A 26621-nucleotide genomic window follows, 5' to 3' on the forward strand; every position below is an offset into this window, starting at 1 on the left:
CAACCTTTGTAAGTTGACCACTAACCTAGTGCACCGCAAGTGGTCAACTTACACAGGTTTCAATGTAATACATTTAAAAATGCATTTTCGCATATTACGTCACAAGTAAAAAGATTGTGTTAAATTTTTTAAATTGTATAAAAGATTAAGTTCTGCATTAAAAAAAAAATGAAGATTCAAAAATATTTTAAACAATTTCGGAATTTGTACGATTTATTTTGTCTTTAGAAGGAAATATGCTTAGCAGATTTCTTCTGCAGGAATCTCAAAATTAATCTGAGATATAGCAGGCACGCATAATGGAAAAATGTTTCGATTGCTCTAGCCTCTAGGAGGAATTGGTTCCAGAAACTAATGGACACAAGTTCACATGGGGGTTACATATGTGTACCAAATTTTGCTCATTTTATGCAGTAGTTTTTGTTTTAAAGCGGTCAAAAAAAAAAAAAAAAAAAAAAAAATCCACGTCCCACATATACAGACACACAGACAAACATTCTCGAAAAAATAATCGAAATGGACTCAGCACACCTCAAAACGTGCAAATCATTCGAAATTCAAAAAATTTCACGAAACCAATACTTTCTTCACATTAGATAGTCATTTCTTTATTCTAATCTAACATTTATTCGATATGTATATTAGACACAGAAGAAAGAAACAATGATTAATGCACAGCTTATAAGAAATAATTATTGAAAGATGAAATATCCCCAAACAATCGATTCATTAATTGTTTGGGTTACAAATTGTTTTGATTAGATTTGCACTGCATTTCACTTAAAATGTATCTTATCGAACTGCTATGAAATTATAAATTTTGAAACTTTTACTGAAAAATAAAAAGAGAAGCTTCAATTATTTTTCATTCACTTCAATTATTTACTTATATTTCCTTAGTTAGCGGTGTATTTAAATAATCCAAGAAACATTCGCAAAACACAGAAATATATTTTTAGCACTCGACATGATCTTTAAATCGAATTCACAACAGAAAATTGAATTTCAATGCACACGCCATTAAAGGCAACGAAGTTTAGAATTTTCAACTAAGTTCAAAGTTTAAATAAAATTTAAAGAAGAACCGTGTTAGCAAGCGGAAACAATATGTTTCACTTGACTACAAAATTCAATGAACTTTCCCGCCATAGAAACTTCAGAAGCAAAATAAATCTTTGAAGTTGGTGGAAGCCGAGCATTAGAAAAGCAAAATAAAGACATCTGCAAATAAATGAACTCGATGTATAAAAAGGCGCCAACTGAAGTAAAATTGATTAGAAGAATAGGAGGAATGGCATGAGAAACACCTGTAGAGTTGCAATTACGGAAAGCTAATTTACGGACTTGTTCTGCTATTAAATCCCAAGACTTCCTAATTCTTTACTGTCTCCGCACGTGGCCTTGATTTAATACATTCTTTGGTTTGGCATTTTCTCAGCGAAGACTTCCTGCCGTCTTTTTGAACTCGAAATCACTTTGCTTCCACAGTTATAGAAGTTTTTTTTACAAGGGAGGAAATTGTTCACTAACAAACAAATTTGTAATTTGGGAACTTGGTGCGTATTTTAATTTGTAGGTTTGTGACTTTAGAATTCCACTTCGGAATGTTTTTATTGCATCATTGTTAGATGATTATTTCATAACAAATTATGCGTGTTATGTAGAACTTACTGCCGTTTTTTCGAACTTGAGTTCACTTTGCTTCCACAGTTATAGAAATTTGTTGACTTGGGAGGAAATTGTCCACTAACAAATGAATTTGTAATTTGGGAACTTGGTGCGTATTTTAATTCGGGTGTTTGTGACTTTAGAATTTTTATTTGTAATATTTTTATTGCAACATTGTCAAATGACTATTTCATAACAAATTAAGTGCGTTATATCAAACTTACTGCCGTCTTTTCGAACTTGAGTTCACTTTGCATCCACAGTTACAGAAGTTTGTTTATAAGGAAGGAAATTGTTCACTAACAAACGAATTTGTAATTTGAGAACTTGGTGCACATTTTAATTAGCATGTTTATGACTTTGTAATTTTACTTTGGAATATTTTTATTGAATCATCGTTGAATGATTATTTCATAACAATTTATGCGTGTTATATAGAACTTACTGCCGTCTTTTCGAACTTGAGTTCACTTTGCTTACACAGTTATAGAAGTTTGTTTACTAGGGAGGAAATTGTTTACTAACAAACGAACTTGTAATTTTGGAACTTGGTGCGTATTTTAACTCATGTGTTTTGGACTTAAGAATTTCACTTTGGAATATTTTTATTGCATTATTGTTAGATGATTATTTTATAACCAATTATGCGTGTTATGTAGAACTTACTGCCGTTCATTCGAACTTGAGTTCACTTTGCTTCCGAAGTTATGGAAGCTTGTTTGCTACGGAGGAAATTTTTCACTAACAAACGAGTTTGTAACTTGAGAACTTAGTGCGTATTTTAATTCGTATGTTTGTGACTTTAGAATTTGGCTTTGGAATATTTTTATTGCATTACTGTTAAATGATTAATTTATAACAAATTATGCGAGCTATGTAGAACTTACTGCCTTCTTTTTGAACTTCAGTTCACTTTATTTCCACAGTTATAGAAGTTTGTTTATAGGGAGAAAATTGTTCACTAACAAACGAATTTGTAATTTTGGGACTTGGTGCGTATTTTAATTCGTATGTTTGTGACTTTAGAATTTCACTTTGGAATATTTTTCTTGAATTATTGTTAAATGATTATTACATAACAAAATGCACGTTATGTAGCTATGATCAATGTTGAAAATTAATATCTTTTTGCACTTTCTCTGAAAGAATGTACTGCCCCTTTTCGAGCTTATGTTCACTTTGCTTCTACAGTTATGTACATTTGTTTGCTAAGAAAGAAATTGTACACCGATAAACGCATTTTTAATTTGTAAACTTGGTGTACGTTTTAATTTACATGTTTGTGATTCTAAAATTTTACTTGAAAATTTTTATCACATTATTTTTACATTTCATAATAAATCATGCGTGTTATGCTACGATGATTAATATTATAAATTTTTTGCTTTTTTCACTTTCTCAGCGAGAATTCACTACCGTCTTTTAGAACTTGAGTTCACTTGCTTCCATAGCACATGGGAATTTGTTTGGTAGAGAGGAAATTATTCACTAACAAATAAATTTATAACTTAGGAACTTGGTGCGTATTTTAATTCGTATATTCGTGACTTTAGAATTGAACTTTGGAATATTTTTGTTGCATTATTACGTCCTTTTACAAAAAAGGAAGTATTGTATTCGCGAAAAAATTTTAACTCAAAATTCGGTCTTAATTTCCATTTTGCTCACCCCCGAATTAACGTTGAGTTTTTTTTCAACCCGACTACACGTGGATAAGTACCTAAGAACGTATAGACACCCGAATTATCCATTTTGACATTTCCCGAGTTAATTACAACGACTTTTCTCGTGACGTCCGTATGTGCGTATGTGCGGATGTATGTCGCATAACTCAAGAAGGGTATGTCCTAGAAAGTTGAAATTTGGTACGTAGACTCCTAATGGGGTCTAGTTGTGCACCTCCTCTTTTAGTTGCATTCGAGTGTTTCTAAAGGGGGTTTTGCCCTTTTTTGGGGGGAAATCATTGTTAATTTCGATGTAAACTTAAGTGGAGTTATAATTTATGCAAACACTTGGCAACATATCGCCAAGATTTTGGTCGCCAAGTTTTTTTGCCAACTTGGCGACAAATTTGGTGATTTTTTTTTTTTAAAAATCTGGTTTTAATTTGGCCATTGTTGATGATATTTAGAGAGTTAAACTATTGAATCACATTAAAATTGTCAATAATGGGGAAATAACTTTAAATTGGTGTAAAAGGAAGTCATGTGATGCACACATCAGCTCGTTTTTATATGATCATTTCAAAATAAATTGTGCATGTTTGATTAATGGAATAAATTGGACTCTTTTTTTTTTTTTTTTTTTTCACTTTTTCAGCGAGAATCGACTACCCTCTTTTCGAATTTATAGACGCTTGTTTACGAAGGAGGAAATTTCTGACAACAATCGTATTTTGGATTTAGTAAGTATTCTAATTGAGACGTTTATGACTTTCTTTTAATTTAGAATTTTTTTAAAATATTATTTTTGGATATTTGTTTGAATTGAACTACGCATGCTGTTAGAACAGTTAGTAATCCAACGTTGTGAAGCACAAAAATTGCAAAATTATTGCAGACACGTGTTTTGGTGTTTCGTGCTTTGAAATTTCGGTTAAAAGAACATCAAAGATATGTCAGAAAACAACAGTTGAATAAATCCAGTATTGCTCAACACTGTTGGGAATCGAATCACTCTTTTGATTTTAACTCTTATCAAATTATCCAAAAATGCCCCAATTCGTTGGATCTTGATTTTTGGGAATCTTTCCACATCCTGAGGAACCGTTCTAATTTAGTTAACGATCTTACTGCAATTCCTTATTTTTCTTCTGTGTGGACTCCTTTGTTAAAATTGGTTTAATTTCTCTATTATTTTTATGTATACGTCGTACATTTCTTACTTTTATTTTTTTTCATTTTTTGCTTTCTTATTTTGTTTTGTGATTAACTAATTCCAATATGTTTATCCTTCACTTTGTTTTTTCCCGCATTTCTCCATTTGATACATTGCTTCCATACATAGTTTTTTCCGATGGTAAATTTATTGCTAATTTATGCAGAGTGGTTTCATTTTTGGACTTTTTGCATTGTTTATGGGTTTTCTTGGAAAATTTATTACTTAACGGTTTTTTCCTGATGGAATTATATAATAAATTATGCCTCCAGGTGTCATTTTATCTTTTTTTGTTTTTGTTTAATTTCTATTTTTTGATATTTATACTATCTCCTGTTCCATCATGTTGCTTTTCTCGGATGACTTTTCATCCAGAAGCTCACACTTCTTAGCATTGAAAAAGGTGTTCCTTGTAACACCAAAACACGTGTCTGCAATAATTTTGCAATTTTTGTGCTTCACAACGTTGGATTACTAACTGTTCTAATTTTCAGCACAAAGGTATTTATTCGTTATTATAGGCATGCTGTGTTGCGAACACCAATGCTATTTTGTTATTTTTTAAATATTATCTAATTTAAAACATGGTTTCTATACATTTTAGCTAACTTGTAATTATGGACGGATTTAGAACAAGTGTTCTTGTGTGTAAAAAGGAGGAGGGGGATAGTTTGTTAAAAGTTTTATTATTTGTTTTTATTCTTGGTTGAAATTGCGCCCCATGTTACCTCTTGTTTACATTTTCGGGTTCGGGATTTTCGTATATCCGAAACATTTTGCGGTTTTTGCTTAGCTATGGATTGCCTTTCATTCTTGTTGCTCTGTTCCTCCCAAGGAAAAAGAAACGTAGTCTCTAGATTAAAGTTTTAAAAAAGTATGGTAATCTTTACTATTAATAAAGCTGAAAGTCTCTCTGTCTGGATGTCCGGAGGATGTTCGTAGAATGTCTGGATGCCCAGAAGATGTCTGGATCTCTGTGACGCGCATAGCGTCTAGACCGTTCAGCCGATTTTCATGAAATTTAGCACTAAGTTAGTTTGTAGCATGGGGGTGTGCACCTTGAAGCGATTTTTCGAAAATTCGAAAGTTCTTTTTCTATTCCAATTTCAAGAACAAAACTATCGTAAGATGGACGAGTAAATTAAGAAATTATCATAACGTGGAACCGTAACATGGGCACAAGCCAATTGGCGAGATACGAAATTATCATAACGTGGAACCGTAACATGGGCACAAGCCAATTGGCGAGATACGAAATTATCATAACGTGGAACCGTAACATGGGTACAAGCCAATTGGCGAGAAAATTCACCATACATTATTTATAAATATACAGGCGAACCAAAAGACCTTTTAATTTTTCTTTTTCGGGCAAAACCGTGCGGGTACCACTAGTATCATATAAATTCAAGGTCATTAAATTTCTTTAAGAAAAATGACTTTGTTAAATCCTATTGGTTTAGGATAGAGAAGCGTCCCGGTAGGAGATCCCGGGAGGTCATTATGATCTACCAAAATTTTACTTATTCGGCAAGTTTTAACTGATGAATCAGAAACTTCAGACAGCAGGCAAGTTTTGACTGCTGATTCGGAAACTTACAGACAGCATTGAAATTATGGTATTCCTTTTTTATTGTTGCCTAATGTCTCGTGTCATTAGATGTAAATGCAAGTAAAGGAATGTGGGGCAAAATGAAACAGCGGGGCAAAGTTAAATGGTGAAATATTTTCTGCTTTTAGCGTCACCTAACCATGTAGTCTATTCCGGTCGGGAAAAAGTTATCTTTGAATATGAAAGCACATGATAATAACTATAGCGATTTTCACAAATTGGTAATCTTACTGTAATATTTTGGGAAATGTCAAAAATTATGTCTCTTGTTATAAATTGATAAATTTCTTGTTTCAAAAATTTGAATATCAATTGAAATATACTAATGTTCAGTGAATCATTTATTTATTTAATATTAAGCTAATTTTATTTTAAATAATTTGTACAATTACTCAAGTGCATGCGGGGCGAAGTGGATGAGGCAAAGTGAAATAGTTCAATTCGTTTACTTATTTAATCATTTATTAAATCACTTACGTATTCATTTACTACTTAACTTATTTTCATTACTTCATTTCATTTGATAATTCACTTATATAGTCATTCATTCACTTACTTTCTTAGTCATTCACTATTTTATTCACTCATTTGTTTTGTCATACAATGATTAATTGTTTTATTTTTTATTCGCTTATTGCTTCATTATCTACAATTTTCTTCTTTCATTATTTTATAAATTGTTCAAAAATATTTTAAATTATCAAATAAAAACTATTTCATCAGAAAGATATTTTATTTTTCGCTTTGACACATTAAAAAAAAAGAAAAAGGTGAAAATTTCCCACTTTTTTTGAAGGTACAAAATTTATTGACAAAAATTAAAAATAATGTATCCATGCAATTTTTCTGTGAAGTAAATCGTTCTTTCTTTTTGCACTGTACTTTTCAAAACAAATTTCCAATTTGCTTATTTTGAAAACATATAAGTTATCTTTGGCCCATATTCCTCTACATATGCATGCGCATTTTTTTTTTCTTCATTTAACAAAACTTAGAGTTTCATTCGGAAAATTCAGAATTCTCCCTCTCCGGAAAATTTAAGTTCGGGGCATCCCTGTTTGAGAAATTAAATAAAAAATATACGCGTACACAAAGAAACGAAACGATCTGTATTATTAAACAAAGTTATTCCAATTCATAAAATATCTTTGTGCTTGCATAAATCAGTCGCAATCAGCTTTCATCGTATGAATTGATAAGAATGAAAAAACAAAATATGCAAAGAAAAACTTCGCGCGCGATTTTTATTCAATGAACTAATTTGGGAGCGGAAATGGAATCTTTCTTGCAATGAAGAGGATTTGTCCTTTGCAGCTAGCGCCATCTATTGTGTTTTCCAACGATTAAAAGCTCTCTGAATCCTTTCATTCAGCTCTTCGATTTCGTCAGAACTAGTAGACAGTTTTAATCTTCGCTCTAATCTTCTTGTCTGTTTTTTTTTCCTTCTTGTTTCTTGGAGCATCTTACAAAAATATCCCGTTTTCGGTGTTTCTCTTTATATATATTTTTATTTTGGAGAAACGATATGCTTTCTTTCCCAAGCTGCGTAGAGAAATTTTACCGTTATTGATCTGCTTGCTTTGTTTTGATATGAGTATTCGAATTACACTTCTTCATGTGTGGACAAACGTTGTTTTCTTCATCTGCAACACTAACTGTTTTCCTTTCCCGCTAAACAACAATAAATACGAGAAGGGAAACTTTATTTCAACAGACTTTCCGCATGAGAGTAGTGTTGTTGAGAGTGTGACTATTCAGCTAACGAATAGAAGCGGTCATTTTGGAATGGTTCTCGATTTGAAATCGGATGTAACCGAAAGCGGGTTTTCTCACTTACATTACAGTGATTTAAAAAGCAATTTCACAATCGATACGGAAGATTCCATCATTCATATAAAAAACATTACAAATGTCTTCGAAAAAGATGCATATTTACGGTATATATGTTTACGCAAACAAGAAAGTAAAAAAGAAGAAATGAAGAATCTCGGCTCAGATTTTAAAGTTTCTGCTTGTAAGAGAACTCCTTCAATCTCAGGAATACGAGCTGATCATGACCGCGTTTCTTCTACAGAAGATGGCTACTTGCAAATTCCGGCAGAAAACCTGATTACTTTATATTTATTTGGATCAGACTTTTCCGTTACAACAGAAATCGCTCTGACAAATTTCCATCGCACTAAAAATAGTCGTTGTGATAATTTACCTATTATCAAAATATTTCGATTATCGTTCAAAAATATTTTATCTGAAAGAACAGTTATGTTGAAAACTTCGCTTCCTTCAAGTGGCATTGAGAGATATTATTTCTGTATCAGAGAAACGGGTGCTTCTATACCACATTGGATTCACCAAGGTGATGGTCCATGGCTGACAGTGATGGTAGCTGGTCGGATTTTGCCTCTCAGTGTACAGTCATTTATTATTTGCGTTTTACTTATTCTTTCTGGGTTATTCAGTGGTCTGAATCTTGGACTGATGGCATTAGAGTGTACTGAACTTTTAGTGTTAGAAAAATGTGGTTCTGATTCTGAGAAAAAGCATGCTCGCAAGATTTATCCTGTACGTAAGAAAAGCAACTACTTGCTGTGTTCTTTACTACTAGGTAACGTTTTAGTGAATAATTCACTAACTATTCTTTTAGATGATTTAACGTCAGGAATGATCGCCATTGTGGTGTCAACGTTTGGAATTGTAATATTTGGTGAAATAATTCCTCAAGCAATATGTTCTCGTCATGGACTAGCCATTGGGGCTAGGACGTTGTGGATAACAAAATTTTTCATGCTTCTCACTTTTCCTCTCTCATATCCCATTAGCAAAATTCTTGATTATCTCCTAGGTGAAGAAATTCGAAATATTTACAACAGGAAGCGTTTAATGGAGTTTATCAGAGTTACGAAAGATTACAATGACTTGCATAATGAAGAAGTGGACATCATTTCTGGCGCCTTGGAACTTTCAAAGAAGACTGTTGCTGATGTAATGACAAAGGTCAACGATGTCTATATGGTTCCAATCGATGCTACTTTAAATTTCGAAACAGTTTCGGAAATCATCAAAAGAGGATATTCCAGGATTCCCGTGTTTGATGGCGATAGAAACAGCATCGTAGCTCTTCTGAACATAAAAGACTTGGCTTTTGTTGATCCAGATAACAACACGCAACTGAGGACTTTATGCGAGTTCTATAATCATCCAGTTAATTTTGTGTATGAGGATACTACTTTAGATGTTATGTTGAACGAATTTAAGAAAGGAAAGTCGCATCTCGCTTTTGTACGTCGGGTCAACAGCGAAGGAGAGGTCGACCCTTTTTATGAACTGCTAGGGATTGTGACTTTGGAAGATGTGATTGAAGAGATCATACAATCGGAAATAATTGATGAGACTGATGTCCTTACAGACAACAGAGGAAAACATATCAGAAGAGATTCCATGGCCAGACAAGATTTTTCTGATTTCGCTCGGCTATGTTCTGGTGACAAAAAGCTGTCCAACATATCCCCTCAGTTGGCTCTGGCGACTTATCAGTATCTTTCTACGACTGTTGAACCTTTTAAACCAGAATATTTGTCAGAAAGCATTCTAAAGAAGCTAATGGCTCAAGATATTTTCTTTAAATTTAAACCAGAAAAAGAAGGACACAGTTCAGTTACGAATGTGATTTATCAGGCCGGACGAGCAGCCGATTTTTTCATTCTTATTTTGGAAGGAAGATGTCATGTGACTGTCGGCAGAGAAAATTTAGTGTTTGAAGCGGGACCTTTCAGTTCATTTGGTTTGCCAGCCATTACGATTGGAAAAAGTGAACCTTCGTCTAGTACTGCTAGCAGTCCGGATAAAAATCCTGTGATCAAACCTTTCATTCCTGATTACACATTGACAGCAGTAGGAGAAACTGTCTGTATGAAAATACACTATTCTGTCTATTTATCAGCGTATTTAGCGACTTTAATAGAAAGACAAAAGAACGATTCCGATTCTAGGGAAGATTCTAAAACTGTGAGTAGCTCTCATTCTGGTTGCTCGCCGAGTGAGCTTACCGAAAAATTACTTTAGTAAGCAAAAATTTATCATTGTGAATTTTACAGGTTTTTACCTGTCGATTTTTCGTTTAGAAGCATATTTCTATACTTTAGAAAATTATGAATCTTTAATATTTTTTTATTTGGAAAAAATCAAATGTCAAGTCCATAGAAGATATTGTTTTGAATGTAAGAATCAGAAACTAATACTCAGAGGTATTCTAAATTTGTGTATATTTTATAGGTATTTTTATTTTATATTTTGATGTTAAACATATACGATTTTTATACATTACCTTGAGTATTCTTTTCTTTTCGTGATATTTCTTCCTTAGTTTATAGTTTAATGGCTTTAATGAAATGTTTAACTCGCTATTAATCACTCTTTTCAGGTAAAATTTTAGCTTGAGATTTATCCTTAGATCTTCATTAATTGTTTGATATTTTGGAAAAAAATGCTGTAAAAACATAAATTTTAAGCAAGGTTTAGATTAAGTCTAAATCATTTACCTTGTTCCTTAAACATAAGATAATCTTAATGATGCAATTTGGTTGCTACACTTTCATTAATTGAATATTTTTTTATTTTTCAAAATGTGAGCTCAACTTTATGTATATTCTCTTTGTTTTGATGTACTGATTTTTATGTGAAAACAACTTTTTAATCAACTGGTAATCGTTCCTAAAAGAAGTGTAAAAAACGGGAAGTTGGGTCCATTTTACTTGAACTTCTCCATCAGTACGAAAATGGAGAATAAAGTAGTCGTGAGTCAATATCCAACGCTTTGGTTAAATTTGTTTTTGATATTTTATGTTAAAATGCGCATTTGTTTTGAAGAGCTTTGTAATAGTACTTTCAACTGGAGATAAAATAGAATACTTATAACTATTTATTATGAAGCACATTCAGTTAAAGAAAATTTGAGGCTAAATAGGAAAATTCAGTCGGAGTTTAAAAGTACGAAGGAACTATGTGTGATGGCTAAAGCTTTAAAAATAGCCACTTTCAGCTTTAACTGATACATTTCCTTCTTTCTGTTGTATATATTGAATACAAGAGTGCTTTGCAGTTTCGGTAAGACTATTAAAAATTATTACTACTACTGTTTTTTTTTTTAATTCGGTGCTTTTAAACTGACTGCAAATTATTTACTTCTGTTACTTAAATATATATTCAAACGATTAACAGAAAATAATAAATAAAATAATATAATAATAATAATAATAAATAAAGGAAAGGAAAGGAAGAGCCTTTCACGAGTCACACACAGCGTGTTTTACAAAAGTAATTAATCAAAGAGATAAAGTTATTTAGAACAAAAATGTAAATATATAAATAAATACAGTTGGATGTATTCTAAAGCTGTAAAAACTTTAATACGAAACGCGTTACGTTAGTTTGTCACTTTGAAATGCAAATTTTAAAATGTAACTTTGTAAATGATTTAAAAAAAAAAAAAAAAAAAAAACGAAAGAAAAGATGAGTGGTACGTTTTGAGAAATATAACCGATAATCCACAACCCCAAATAAAAGTAAGAAATCTGGTATTTTAATAACAACTTAACAATTTTAACATAAAATTTTGCTTTATTAAGAGGAATCTGGATTAAGTTAATGTAAGGAAATACGTTACTGAAACATAACTAAAATATATTGAAATTACGCATCTGAACATTTATAGGAGCAACTTTAAATATAGTTTGGTGTATTGTAATAGCCTGTATGTATGAATATAAAATAAAATAAATACTATATTGAATGGCATTTTTAAACTGAATGGAATATAATGTTTCTGTTGGCACCTGAAATTTCATATTGCTTCGACAATAACTAAATGAACTGTAAATAAATAAATAAATAAAGAAATAGAAAATAAGAAAAGAAAGAAAAAAGGAAGGGGGGGGGGAAACAAATGGATCATTTCACGGTAATTTGGACATTTATGTAGAGTCCGTAACGTGACCTTTATTTTACCATAACTTTTTAATTTACTGTGATTAGCATATTATTTTATTTTGAACCTTTCCTACCAACACACCTACTAAAATTAAAATAATTTGCAAATCAAACAGTAAATTTAAAAGTTATCGCTAAAAAAGGTACCGTTACGGACTCTACATAAATGTCAAAAATACCGTGAAATGACCCAAATATATTGTGTAAGAATGCCTTAGAGTGAAGAGAAGAATAAAAAAAAATATTAAAACTCTAATTTGTGTAAAAAAAAAAAAACCTCTAATTTGTTTTAACCGATGCAGGAAAAATTTTTTTTACTAAAGATAGTCAATTTCGCTAATATTTTAACATGAAGTTCCAAGTCAACTACGCATCTATAGCTTAAACACTGGATTTGGTATCTGATTTTGTACCAAATTTGACAAGATATCGCCAATTTTTTGACAATTAAGGCTCCGGTATGTGTTGTAGTTTTAACTATCGTGTCAAAAGAAGGAAACTAAAAACAAATAAATCAATGAAATAATAATAATAAAATATGATTCAAAAAGGAAAAAAAACATTAGAAAAAAATAAATAAATAAATGAAAAGTCGTTTTTATGGAAGATTTAAAAAACTTTTATAGCTTTTCCGAGTTAAACTACTGATTTATCAAAACACAGTAAAGTCATTTAAAAGCCATTGCAAGTAGTTTTTTGTGTGAAAAGAAAAAAAAGTTAAAAATAGTGACTTGTTCCCTAGCATCGGTTTTAACGCTTTGGAATATGAATCATCAATAACAATTTAAATTGGTTAATATAGTGCAAAACTTAAATTTGATTTCTTTTAATACCAATATGTGACCGATGAATTTGATCATATATAAATCAAACATTTTTCTTCAAGACTTCGTTGAGATTAAGCAGGAAAATTTTGCAACTTTCGATTTCGATCGATTTTCAAAACATGGCATCAAATACTAAAAGAACTATTAACCATCAATTACAAAATTGAAACTCTGAAATGACGAGTAACCATCAGTCAACGTTATTTGTTAAATCGCAATTTTAAATTTAATAATCATGTTTTAAAAACAGTTTTAAGTAGAAAAGAAAAAGCTTGCAATGCTTTCGATTGATTTTGAAAGCATGGCACCAAATACTAAAAGAACTATTAACCATCAATTACAAAAGTGTGAAACTCTAACTGACGAGTAACCATCAGTCAACGTTATTTGCTAAAAGTTAAATCGCAATTTTAAATTTAATAATCATGTTTTAAAAACAATTTTAAGTAGAAAAGAAAAAGTTTGCAATGCTTTCGATTGATTTTGAAAGCATGGCACCAAATACTAAAAGAACTATTAACCATCAATTACAAAAGTGTGAAACTCTGACTGACGAGTAACCATCAGTCAACGTTATTTGCTAAAAGTTAAATCGCAATTTTAAATTTAATGATCATGTTTTAAAAACACTTTTAAGTAGAAAAGAAAAAGTTTGCAACGCTTTCGATTGATTTTCAAAGCATGGCGTCAAATACTAAATAACGTAAATACTAACACGTACTTATTACCCATAAAGTACGAAAATGTTAACCTCTGAAATGACAAGTAACCATCAGTCAACGTTATTTGTTAAAAGTTAAATTGCATTTTTAAATTTACCAATCATGTTTTAAAGACAGTTTTTAGTAGGAAAGAAAAAGTTTGCAATATACGGATGTGACGTTTCAAAAAGAAATGACTGAAAATGTGTGACGAGATGTCCTTTATTTGTCCCGAGCTATTTTTTTTTTACGTTTAACATTTCATGCACCTCCTACATATTAAAAAAAAAAAACATAAAACTGTATGAAGTGTAAAAATGTAGAATTAAAATTTATGAAAATCAAAAGACTAGTTGTTTTTTTGACTGTATATGCTTTTTTCTATGTAGTTTATGGATCGGGAAGTTTTTCTGTGCATTTAAGTTTTAATTAGAAAGTTTCATTGTTTTAAACTATTCTCGTTTCCTAGAAACTACTTTCACTTCCACATTTTTACAATTTGTTCTTTATAGGATTCATTTTTGGGAAATAGTCTCACTGATTTTTAGAGTATCTTTAGTGTTTGAATCGTTAATTGTTTTTATTGCTTTTATTTTTGTTTCTTTCGTATTTTTGTAAGCATCATGCTTTTTTGTGTGATGAATGGAACTATTTTTCTGTTAAAAGAAATACTGAAAAAAAAAAAAAGATATATACCTTTTTAGATGGCCTAATTAATGTCAATGCTTTCAATTTGTTTGAAAGCGGAAGTTAATACTCTCTTTAAAAGTTAATTGTTTGCATCTTATCATGTCTAAATAAGTATACTACAAAATAAATAAATTAATTAATTAAAAAAAGTAATGGAGCATTTTATAGATTTTTTATAGCTCTTAAGAATTAAACTATTAAATAATAAAGCTTTGGCAAAAATGAGTATTTTCATGCAATTTCCATCTTGTCGTTTAAAGTGTTAGATAATTGATAAATTCATTCAGTTTTTAGTGTTACATTAGAGAGGTGTGTCATGTAGGTTTTGTTTGACAACTTTATAAGCAGGGCCCGATCAAGCCAAACTGGTGCCCAGGTCCTGCGTAGATGTTGGTACCCCCCCCCCCCCCCACACACATGAGAAAATCCCCGCAATTTTAAAGTCAATGTTTCATACTGAAAACCCATTTACTAGAAACTACATTTTAAAGGAACATTACTACATTTGAAAGGAAATCTGAGATTTGAATACCAAACACTTGATAGTCACCAAACTAATCACAGTTAAAATTGCCTCTTAAGGCAAAAAAGAATTAAAAAAACAATTTAAAACTGCAAAAAAAAAAAAAAAAAATCTTACTAATTCTGACATCAAGCTTTAAAAAAACTTCTTTCTGGCTTTAACAGAGGCAAGTGTGTCGATCAAATAATTGAAATTTATGTTTGATAATTCAGAATTTTCAATGGTCAATAAGGAAAACACCTGTAAGTTATCCCGAGAAACGTAGCTTCTCAAATGATTTTTTATTCTTTTCAAAAATGAAAAGGAACGTTCACTGGAACAACTGCTGATAGGCAAAGTAATAAGAAGCTGCAGGGGTAAATTCACATTCGAAAATGTATGTGTAATGTTTAGTGATCTTATCCTTTTAAAACATTCTCCAGGAGAAGGGTTACCTTTTGCAAAAAAATTGAAAGTGTGTTAATTCTTCTGGAAAATGTTCATCTATGTCATCCAAGTAATTATTTTGAAACCTCAGAGCTAAGAGACAACGACTTCTTTATGCGAAATGTTTTTTACTTTATGAAGTTTTGAGCTGATTTGAAAAAAAAAATTGACCCTCCTCTCTCTTAAAGTTGAGAAAAAGTAAAATGAGCTTTAAAAAAAAGGAAGTAAGTGAATTTAGGCTAGACTATTTTGGTGCCCCAAAATTTGTGGTGCCCAGGTCCGCGGACCCGCCGGACCGTGCGTTAATCAGGCCCTGTTTATAAGGAAAACTATCTTGAATTGAATGTAACTAAGACGACCTGTAGCGAAAAATAAGGGTTTTCTTTGCTGGTATCTGTCTTGATAATGACGCTAAACTGCTTTACCTCCATTCAAATTAGTCGCTATATTTAGGTGAAAATTTAGTCCCAAGTTACTTGCTACACTTAACTTTTTTTGTCCAAATTACTAAAGATGTTGATTTTATGAAAAATTTAAACAATTTTTAAAAATAAATTTCAGGGTACTGGGCAACATTTACTTTCCAAACATTCTTTCTTCCCCACCTTAAATCACTGCCAAATTAGTTCCAAGAATGCAAGGAGCTCGCACGCGGAAAAATCATGCCCCACATTTTAAAGACTATTCCTTCAATAGTCGCATAAAACTATCGTCTAGCTTATGAATATTTAAATGAATACATTAGGAAGCAAATTGATCTTTCTGGTATAGTGGTAAATACAGTCCTTAAAAAATAAGGCGTGGCTTAAGAGTGTGTGAATTCTGAATTTTTGAATCTAATCTGGTACTGATTTAAGTGGGATAGGAGAGACCTTTTGGTAAGTACATGTTCTTGACTAATAGCATAGCACCGTGAAACCTCTAAAAAAATCAGCACCAAATTAGTTTCAAGAGTTCAGAGTGCGCACGCACGGAAATCACGCCCCATTTTGGAAGAACTATCTCACTAGTATTTGAACAAAACTATCTTCTAAGTTATGAATCTTGAATGAATTCATTAATAAGCAAACTGATCTTTCTGGTTTCGTGTTGGTAGAATCCTTAAAATAATGGGGCGTGGCTTAAGTGTGTGAACTCTGGATTTTGGAAACAAATGTGGTACTGATTAAAGAGGGTGTAGGAGGGAAATGTTTGGCAACCAAATGTTTTGCTAACTGATAGTATAGCACCCTGAAAGCTCTAAAATGTTTTTTTAAAGTAATTCGTAAAATCATCAATATTGATAACCAGTTGAATCATATTTAAATGTGGGAGCTAACTTCAGACAGAGGTAAAGCCAAACCTCATTAAAACGAACTCAAAGGGACTTTTTAAATCAGTTTGTAATAACTGTAGTTCGTCTTATCCAAACAACAACGAACAACAAACGATACGAAGGGGATTTGCAAATGTATTTCGTCTTATAAATCATTCGTTTTAAGCGTGTTTAAATTAACGAGATACGTCTGTACTGCTCTTTTCCAGAAGTACAATGGTGAAGGATTTTATTGAATCACCACGAATTTCTTATTATTCTCACTTGACCAAAGTCGATGCTGTTCTGTCTGATTTTTCAGATTGCCATGACAAAAGTATCAGACTAGCTAGTTACTTCAATATTTGTTAAGAGGAACATTTGCGTCGCCATGGATATAAATCGTTTGCGTTCATTTAAAGTTTAATTGACTTAAGCAGTTTAATTTTAAAAATGGTTTTGCGAAATTCCGTGTTTTTTTCAGGAAAAACAAACATAGATGATCTTAAAAGACAAAATTTCATCTAAATACAAAGTTTCCAGGTTACTAATCCTTGTCAGTTAGGATTGATAAGAAATAAAAACACCATAAAGGTATACACTGTAAATTTAATCTTTATGATGGCATACTGGTGTGAATAAGCCATAATAACCAGATTTTTATTACCGCATTCTATTAAGCATTTCTGATTTAATGGATATGCCTCGTATTATCTAACTAGAAAATCTCCAGTCATAATATGACGGATGCGAATTTTTGCTCAATTTCCATTCCATTTGTAGAAACAAGAAACTTAACGAGTACACTGTTAAAAATTCAGGAAACTTTCAGATAACTATTACGGTAAAACGGAGTGTTTGCAGTGCAGAAAAATTTTACCATTTAATGTACGGGAAAAAATAAGCTATCGCAGCGCCAATTTATACACCACGTGACTTCAGTGCAAGACATATATTTCTTCATGTCGGTTCCCTTCCCGTGCCTACTTGGTATACTGGATAACGAAGCTGTCTCGAAGCACGTTGGCGCAGATTCGGACCCAACTGCGTGTAATTTGCAGGGGTGATTGTGGTCCGGTATTTTTCCGAATTTCCGGTATTTTCGGACGTATTTCCGGTATTTTCATGTCTGAAAATACCGGAATTATGTTCTTTTTTTGTTATGCTTTTATCTCCCTACCTCCGCAATCTTTTTAAATTATATAATACTCATCAAATATACCTGCAAGAGCCTTAAGATGGACAACTATCCCTTAAGATGGACAAATGTCAAGATAATTTGTATAACACCAGCTCAAAAGTAACTTTGTAATCCATTAAAAATTTAATGTGCACGCAATATTTTGACTCAGAACTATTTAAAACTATGGCAAAGGTGCCTTAAGTAATAGGGGCCAAAGATTATCCCCCCCCCCGTTCTCGCTTTTAAACTTTCAGGTATTTTTTGATGAACTCACAATCACCCCTGAATTTGTTCTTTTTACTCAGTGCAACTACCACAGCGTTCTCGTATTTTCTACCATAAAAATTTACAATATAATAGGATTTTACAGTAAAAGTTACTGGCAACATGAATGCCAGTAACTTTTACCGTAAAATTTTAGGAAATTTTTCAACAGGGTAGGGTTTTATCCCAATCCGTGATTGCGAAAAACATAATTTGAATTCAAGACGTCAAAATTCAAATGGTTTTTTTCTCTTTTCATTTCCCTCATTCATACCTTCTCTCTCTCTTTTTGAGGGAATGAATTCTTGCCCCGAACGCTGTACTAACACGTTCAAGGCTTTATTTCAGCGTTACAACAAAGCAGATAGCAACTGCACTCATATGAATCACGATATGAGTGCTGTTTCCCGCATTCATATCGTGATTGAGTACGTTTCGTGACAGCCGCAACTATATCGACATATCATCACAACTCCATAAACACTTCACAACCGTAAACTTCAAAGACACCAGGTTTGGGACGGAGAAAAGCGACAAAACCAAAAACGGGGAGGCGGGGAGGAAAAAAAAAATAAATAAGTATAAAAATCAGATTCGGTATTACTAACTTATTCGGAGGGAGAGTCAAATTCAGAGCGTTCGCCTTTATTGCATTGTCTGCTCCAAAAAGCGGGGATTCCCGCCCACCTCTGTGCATGAGAAGATAAAAACGGTGCTGCCGACACGAACAAAAGAAATAATAGAATATTCCCCGGGGCGGAGGGCTGGGGTGGGGGAGTATTCGCAGGGGGATCAGTAGTCGTTTCGTGGGAACAGCGCCAGATTGTGACCGATGGGCCGTATAAGGGGTTTTTAAGGTTAGTCGATACATACACAAAGTTTTGATTTTGAAGATGAGTTTTGTCGTTCGATAAAGAGTTCAAAAAATACAATGAAATGTTTAGAACAAAAAATTAATTTTTGAAAATTGGATTTTTTCTTTCTATGAGCATATTAAAAAATACAATAATGTGTTCATAAATATAATTGTATTATAAATAATTTTTTGGAAATGGGGTTTCGTGGTTCTATGAACAGATACAAAAATAAAACTTATATGTTGTTCTTAAATACAAGGGATTAAATTTTTGAAAATGATGAGTTTTGTCGTTTTAAGAATGGTTTAAAGTGCACTAATGGGTGGCTCTTAAGTATACTTTTCATAATAAATTTTAAATCATAATTAATAATAATAAAAAAAAAACATGGTTTTGTCATTCTGAGAACGCATCAAAAATCAATGTACAGATTGTAAATCTAATTTTATTGCAACTAATGTTCTTGAAAATTAGTATCTTCGGTTTACATTGTACATCAAAAATTCAATGATGTGTTGTTCTAAAAAAGGAGTACATTGAAATTATTTTTTTAGAACTGGATCTTGTTCTTTGAACAGTTCAAAAATACAATACCTTATTGCTCTGAAATTTAGCTTTACGGCGATTTAGTTTTGAAAATTGTGTTTATCATTCTCAGTGCAGAAATTTGTTCTCGAATGTAATTTAACTATAGAACTAATATTTTGAAAGTGGGTTTTCTCATTATAGAAACAATTCTAAAAATACAATAATGTGTTATTCTTGGACCTAATTTTACTAAAACTAATTATTTGTTACTGAATATTTTATGGCTTTAATTTTATTTGTCATTAATTTGTTAGGATGAAAAGAAAGTGGGAAAGCATTGTTTACATTATTTTTATGAAAATAATTCATCCAAACTTATAAGCACAATAGATTAATCAATCGGCTAAGTTTTATTTACAGCTACTCATTGGTTTATGACTTTCTTTCTAGTATTTAAATGCCATGTTGAAATCATTGAAGTTAGTCTTTAATATAGTGGAACAAAATGTGTTATTTTGTGCATGAATATGTTAATTTTTCAAAACTTAAACCATAGGGTTTTTGAAGTGCAATTTCTCGAATGTAGTACTATGCGTGAGAGTTGAGCTTGCATTTGCGAATTAATTCGCGAATACAACTAAATTTCCGAATGAAATTAAATTTACGAATGAGAACGTAAAAAGTTATTTCCGTTTATTATCTTTTTTATTTTTCGGAAAGAATAAGAAAATGAAAAGACTCATATATTGTATATAAATGAATGTCATTTTTAATAAATATGCCTGCTGCTTTTCAATGAAGTATCAGCGTAAAAAGCTCATATTACGTTACATTTATGCTTCTACATTGTAATCACTAACGCACAACCACACTGAAATCGCTTTCCGTGTTGCTTTAAAACTAGTTTTCTTACAGAGCCTGTCAGTGCTTCACTGTAAAAACAATGAACTGCGTTCCGCGAGGCTTTAAAACTAGTTTCCTTAAAGAGCCTGTCAGTGCTTCACCGTAAAAACAATGAACTGCGTTCCGTGTTGCTTTAAAACTAGTTTCCTTACAGAGTTTGTCAGTGCTTCACCGTAAAAACATTGAACTGCGTTCCGTGTTGCTTTAAAACTAGTTTCCTTACAGAGTTTGTCAGTGCTTCACCGTAAAAACAATGAACTGCGTTCCGTGTTGCTTTAAAACTAGTTTCTTTACAGAGCTTGTCAGTGCTTCACCGTAAAACAATGAACTGCTTTCCGTGATGCTTTAAAACTAGTTTTCTTACAGAGCCTGTCAGTGCTTCACCGTAAAAACAATGAACTGCGTTCCGTGTTGCTTTAAAACTAGTTTCCTTACAGAGTTTGTCAGTGCTTCACCGTAAAAACAATGAACTGCGTTCCGTGTTGCTTTAAAACTAGTTTCCTTACAGAGCTTGTCAGTGCTTCACCGTAAAACAATGAAAGGCGTTCCGTGATGCTTTAAAACTAGTTTTCTTACAGAGCCTCTCAGTGCTCGCCGTAAAAACATTGAATTGCGTTCCGCGTTGTTTTAAAGCTAGTTTTCTGTACTGACCGGGGAAGCACTGACAGAGGTTGTCAGTGCTCCCCCTTAACAACGACGCAGAAGTTATATAAAAAAAGGTCTTTCTTCGACTGGTGTTTTATTTTGATTTTTTTTATTTGCCTTAAAAAGTGAAATTAAAAGACATACTACATTATGTGGATTAAATAAACCTATTGATTATAGTGATTTTAGTCTTATAAACACCTTAAGTGTGTTCTCACGAACCCTTCTATTGTTACTAATGTACGAAATAGCCTCAAAATATATTTATGTAATTAAGCGGCAAATTTTGATAGTTTACGTAAAATTTATTAATACAGTTCAATAGTTCTAAAATATGAAGGGTTATTCCCAGTTACATCCTCTTCATATATTCGTATGTGACGCCTCGCTGTTATTCGGATGCTTTTGGTTGAATGATACGATGCCTTTTTTTTCATTCTAAGGTTTAAAATTGCGTGTAGAGGGAGTGGTTATGGCATCTGATCGAAGGAATAATGCATTGTTTATGGTTAACTCTTTACCGTATTCATTGTTTCAAAATAAATATTAAAATTTTTTTTCTTCTAAAAACTTAAGTGAATTAGGAATGTCCTTTTTTTAGCTTATCATTTTGGCAACGATATTTGCATGAAATATTTGCAGTGTTATAATGAAGTAGAAACATATATTTAGGTTTCTTCTATGTAACTGGAAAGGAAAAAAAAACTTTGCAGCAAAAAGGAAGCATTTTTAGTGTAACATAGATTTAAAAGAAATCCTCGGTTATAACAATTATTAATACTTCAATAAATTGCATTTTTTAAAACTGAATCTAATTTCAAAAAATTGTAAAATTTCACAATTCCAATACTTTTTTATGTGTACCTTGAATACAGAATAAAGTAGAAAAGGGAGCTCTATAAACTACTGACAACATCTTTTGAATTAAATGAATGACTGAAATCAAAGCGTACTATTATTATTCACTAGAATTAATACGATACAAATTACGTTTATGAAATATTGATTTGAAAATATTTAGACGAGTTAGAAAAACTCAGTTTATTAATTTACAGATTTATTGCAAAGTCATAAATGTCTAGCACAAATTGGATATGCTTGCGAATGATATCGACAGAAAACTACTGGATCGCAAAAATCAGCAAAATATCTTTTCCTTTTTATTTCTGTAGTAGTCCATTGTCATCTGCCGGGAAAGCTTATACAATATCACTTATTTAGAACTGCTTAATTAAGGGGGTATTCTAGTCTAGGATGTTAATTTCAAAGTTGTTTTACAGGCGTAATAGAAAAAAAAATTAATTAATTTGAATTTTGACATCTCGAATTCAAATTATGTTTTTCGCAATCACGAGTGTGTATGTAGGTGTGTGTCTGTGTGCAGGCATGAGTGTATGTGTGTGTGTGTACGTCTGTCTGTGTGTATGCGTGTGTATGCATGCATGAGTGTGTGTGTGTGGGTGTGTGTATGTATGCGTGTGTGTTTGTGTCTATGTGCAGACGTGAGTGTGTGGGTATTTGTGGGGGGAGGGGAAATAAAATCATAGGACATCAAAAACGGTGAAGTGAGAACAATATGCAATGTGATTGCTCAAAAAAAAAAAAAAAAAAACAGCAGTTAATGTCACTATTTATTTTTATCAGTTTTTCATTAACACTTTAAAAGGTGAAAACGCATAATAGTTGAAAAAAAAAAATTCAAAATTGTAGTTGGAGGAGGCTGGCAAAGTGGGGACTCTAAAAAAAAGGGAGGGGGGTCTCTTGGTTGATGTGATTCCAATCCTCCAGGTGATCTGAAATATAAAGTCAAGGTTAATTCTTATTAAAAAAGGATGTAAAATTGTGTGGACGTAGCCGATTTGAAAATTTTTTTTTCACAAAATGGCGTCTTTTTGAAAAAAAAAAAAGTTCATTTTTGGCACCTTTTTTCGAACTTTGGTATTTTTTTTTTTAAATAATAAAAATCAAAAATTTCAAAAACCCCTACGTGGGGACAATTTTTATAGTACTAAGATAGTCTGTACCAAATTTCAAGTAAATGGGTGCATTAAAACTTCATCTCGTCAACCGTATCGAAAAAATTAGTTTCGAGAAAAACGCTTTTAAAGTTTGCAGTCTCATTTCAGCAAAAGAGTTTATTTCAACAAAATTAACTGTAACTCCAAAAATAATTTGAATTTCCATAAATCCTCTTAGAAACTTTTTCTTAGATGTCTAAATTCTGAGAATATGAAGAAAAAAGATTCTATTTTTTTTGAATTTCTAGACTAGAATACAGCTTTAAATTACCACGAATGTGTTTGAAACATTTTTTTTTTGACTATAGAACTGATTGTTAGCATTAAAAAAGAACATTAATATAAATTTTTGAAATTATGAATAAATTAAAATTTCTCTGGTATATTTGGTTGCGAATATTATGAAAAGAATTTGACACACATGGTATAGCTGCTCTCTGAGATCTTTGTACCTGGAGCCATCGTGTACCTAAGACCTCTCCACTTGATTTGAAATGTGCTAAGTTCCAAATTATATTATTCAGTTGGATCAGTTAGCACACCAATTAGGGCCTCCGTGAGTCTGTAGTAAATGCTTTGCTTCGTACTTTGGAGGTTGTGGGCTCGATTGCCTGGGGAGTTATATTTCTTTCTTTTTGTGTTATATTTCTTGTGTTTGTCTGGAGAAGAAGGAACTTCGGTCGTGGTCTCTTATGCATGTGAAGCTGGTTAGCTTTTATACAAAAAACTTATCAATTGCTATTTTCGTAGACATTTTTTCAATTGGAGGAAAAAGTAGTGGCGAGTTATAAGCGGAAAACGTCATGAAATAGCGTGATAAAAGCTTTTGCCAGTTCCTTTCTTGTTTTTTGTGTCAGGGAAAAGAAAAAAAAATCTTTCAATGTTATTGTATTATTTTTGTTTGACAATATGAGGAAATAAATGAGGTATTAAATAAGGTTTCTTACATGTTAATTTTTAATAAAAATGTTTTGTACGAAATCCTGTAATGCTGTATCTAGGGCTGCATAGTTAGGGCTGGACCCACCATTTTACACTTTAATACAATTTTATCGGATGCTTTTAGATAATGTCCAGGCATTTTACTCCGAGATATGTGAAAGGTCAAATTTAAAAAACCTAAAACCAATTGATATAAAAGTGTTTGTTCCCAAAAATGTTAAATTTTAAAGAAGTTAAATTTTTTGTTCTTGTAATTCCATTATCTCTTGTGTTATTGAAGTAATAATAAAATTGTAAAGATTATTTTCCAAAATATAGATATGCATTTCTTTATCATTATTATTATTATTATAAATAATTTTACTTATTCACGGTTTTTACGAATAACGTCTAATATGAACCAATGCGTGATTTTTTGGCATACTGTGTTAACCGACTTGAAGTGTATTTAGATATGCTGTTGCCATGCTTAGTAAAAGAAAATCTCATTTGGACGTGACACTATTCAACTTCCTTTCTATAGTGTGGCTCTGAAAGTTTGAGCCATGACCTTGAAAACGGTTACCTCTTTTCGCTGTTGCCAGTGAAAAACGGACGGGTTATTCGGTGTTAATTTGAGTTGGAGTACTTTTTTGGCAGCTAGAGTAATCTTTTGATTTTCCGCGATGTGTATTATTCGCTGCCTTCCATACTTTCAAAAAAAAAAAAAAAAATGGCGGTGATTAACTGAATGTAGATAAATGCATACATTTCAACTTAACAAGTGCAAAATCTATATTTAAACATTCCTATTTCATTCTTCTCCCTCCCTTCCAATTACATCAAACCTTCCTAGATCACTGAAATCTGACTAGTTGAAACCTGATCTCTAAATCTGCACTACTTACTGCTTGATATCCCACTAGTTACTGATTTTTAGATCCACCCCACTTAATTAATTATAGATCTACACTACTTATGAGCGTAAACGAGTAAGGTAACTATATCAGTCTTGAAAAAATTCTCCTTCCCTCCCCTGTGCATTTTTGGTGTAACCAAGTTTCATCTGTCGCAGGTAATTTGATTGCACGATTTTGCTTGCGTATGAGGGTAATCCGTTTTCAATAATGAGCGACTCTTTTAAAACTTTTGCGTGCCTTTTTTACATTCCACTGTTGTTTTTAGGTATAGTTTAAATGTATGCGAATGGTATCGATATTTTTAAGCTTTTGAACAACACTGGCATTGTTTTTACCTGATTTGCGGATTGTCCACGAGTTCGTTATTCAGTGGTTACCGTGAAATCCTATTCCGCAGATAATCGGGAGTGTACTGTACTACAAAAGTAACCCAATTCAACCCAGCGCCAATTACCCTTACCTATTACCCCCAAAAGAGATAAACACTGTCAACCGCATATCTCAATTTACCAGGATCACACTATAGCAACGTTGTTCTAGCACTTACCCCTAAATGAGGTAAACATTTTCACGCGCATAGTTCAACTTAACAGAACCACACTATAGTAAACATGTTCTAGCATTTACCCCACAAGAGTTAAACATCTTTATATGCATAGCTCAACTTTCCAGAACCACACTATAGTAACGTAGTTCTAGCACTTACTCCTAAATAAGACACACATTTTCAAGCGCATAGCTCAGCTTACCAGAACCACACTATAGCAAACTTGTTCTAGCATTTACCCCGAAAGAGTCGAACATTGTCAAGCGCATAACCCAACTTACCAAAACCACTATAGCAAAGTTGTTCTAACACTTACCCAAAAGAGTTAAACATTGTTAAGCGTGTAGCTCAACTTATCAGAACCACACTATAGCAAACGTTGTTCTAGAATAGAAAACAAAACGCAGCAAAACGAAAACAAAGCAAAGGACCAATACTGCAATTTTGAAATGGGAAAACGTGCGTGCAAATGTCTATGCTTTAACCCCAAAACAGATATCATTGAAAATGTATGGACGAGGGTTGGTTCATCAGCCACTGCTCTGGCCATACTTTCCCCAACGGTTCTCCCCGATCCCGAAAAACACGCCAAGTGAAAGTTCAACTCGATAATAAAAGTGTTCTTTTATTCATCGCCAGATGTACAAAAGTTATCCTCACTTCAACCTGGGAATAGGCATAAAATATTCAACACGGCAATAATGGAAAGTCACAATTCCGATATTAGGTTAAAAAAAAGGGGGGGGGGGAGATAGATCACGCGAGAGAAATTACACTGCTTCGTAAATGGTAGCAGTAAGTTTGTAGGTAAAATAAGACGTAACTAAGTTTTATCGCACAAAGTTTTCAGATTACTGCCCGCATGTGTTTCGGGATTTCAAGGAAACCAATATTCATTGAAACAAAGTGTAAAGTTTTCGGATGAAAATCCATCTTATCTGAAAATTTTGTGCGATAAAACTTTGTTATATCGTATTTTACTTTTCAAGCACAAAGGTATTTTTTTATCAATTTTCAAGTTTCAAAATAGCTTCAGAAGTAGTTAAATTCACTCTTCTTCAGTTTGAAGTCAGAACTGTGTGTTAAAATAACGTCCGTGGATTAAGTTAGTAAATAGAATTATTAGATTTTAAAAATTACTAAGTTATTCCTGATCAAAGCTTTATTTATTTATTTATTTTTTTTTGACCGAAGAGTAAGACAACATTATATTTCTAACGGAATGGGCGGCG

At 32.2% G+C, this 26621-nt stretch overlaps 1 protein-coding gene across 1 annotated transcript in view; it reads right to left on the reverse strand.

The window, feature by feature from the left end:
• LOC129225889 (runt-related transcription factor 1-like) overlaps window positions 1-26621 on the reverse strand; it is a 75015-nt gene that overhangs the window by 12068 nt on the left and 36326 nt on the right. The gene's annotated exons all lie outside the window — the stretch shown is intronic.

Source organism: Uloborus diversus, chromosome 7, assembly GCF_026930045.1.
Source record: "Uloborus diversus isolate 005 chromosome 7, Udiv.v.3.1, whole genome shotgun sequence".
NCBI classification, from domain to species: Eukaryota; Metazoa; Arthropoda; class Arachnida; order Araneae; family Uloboridae; genus Uloborus; species Uloborus diversus.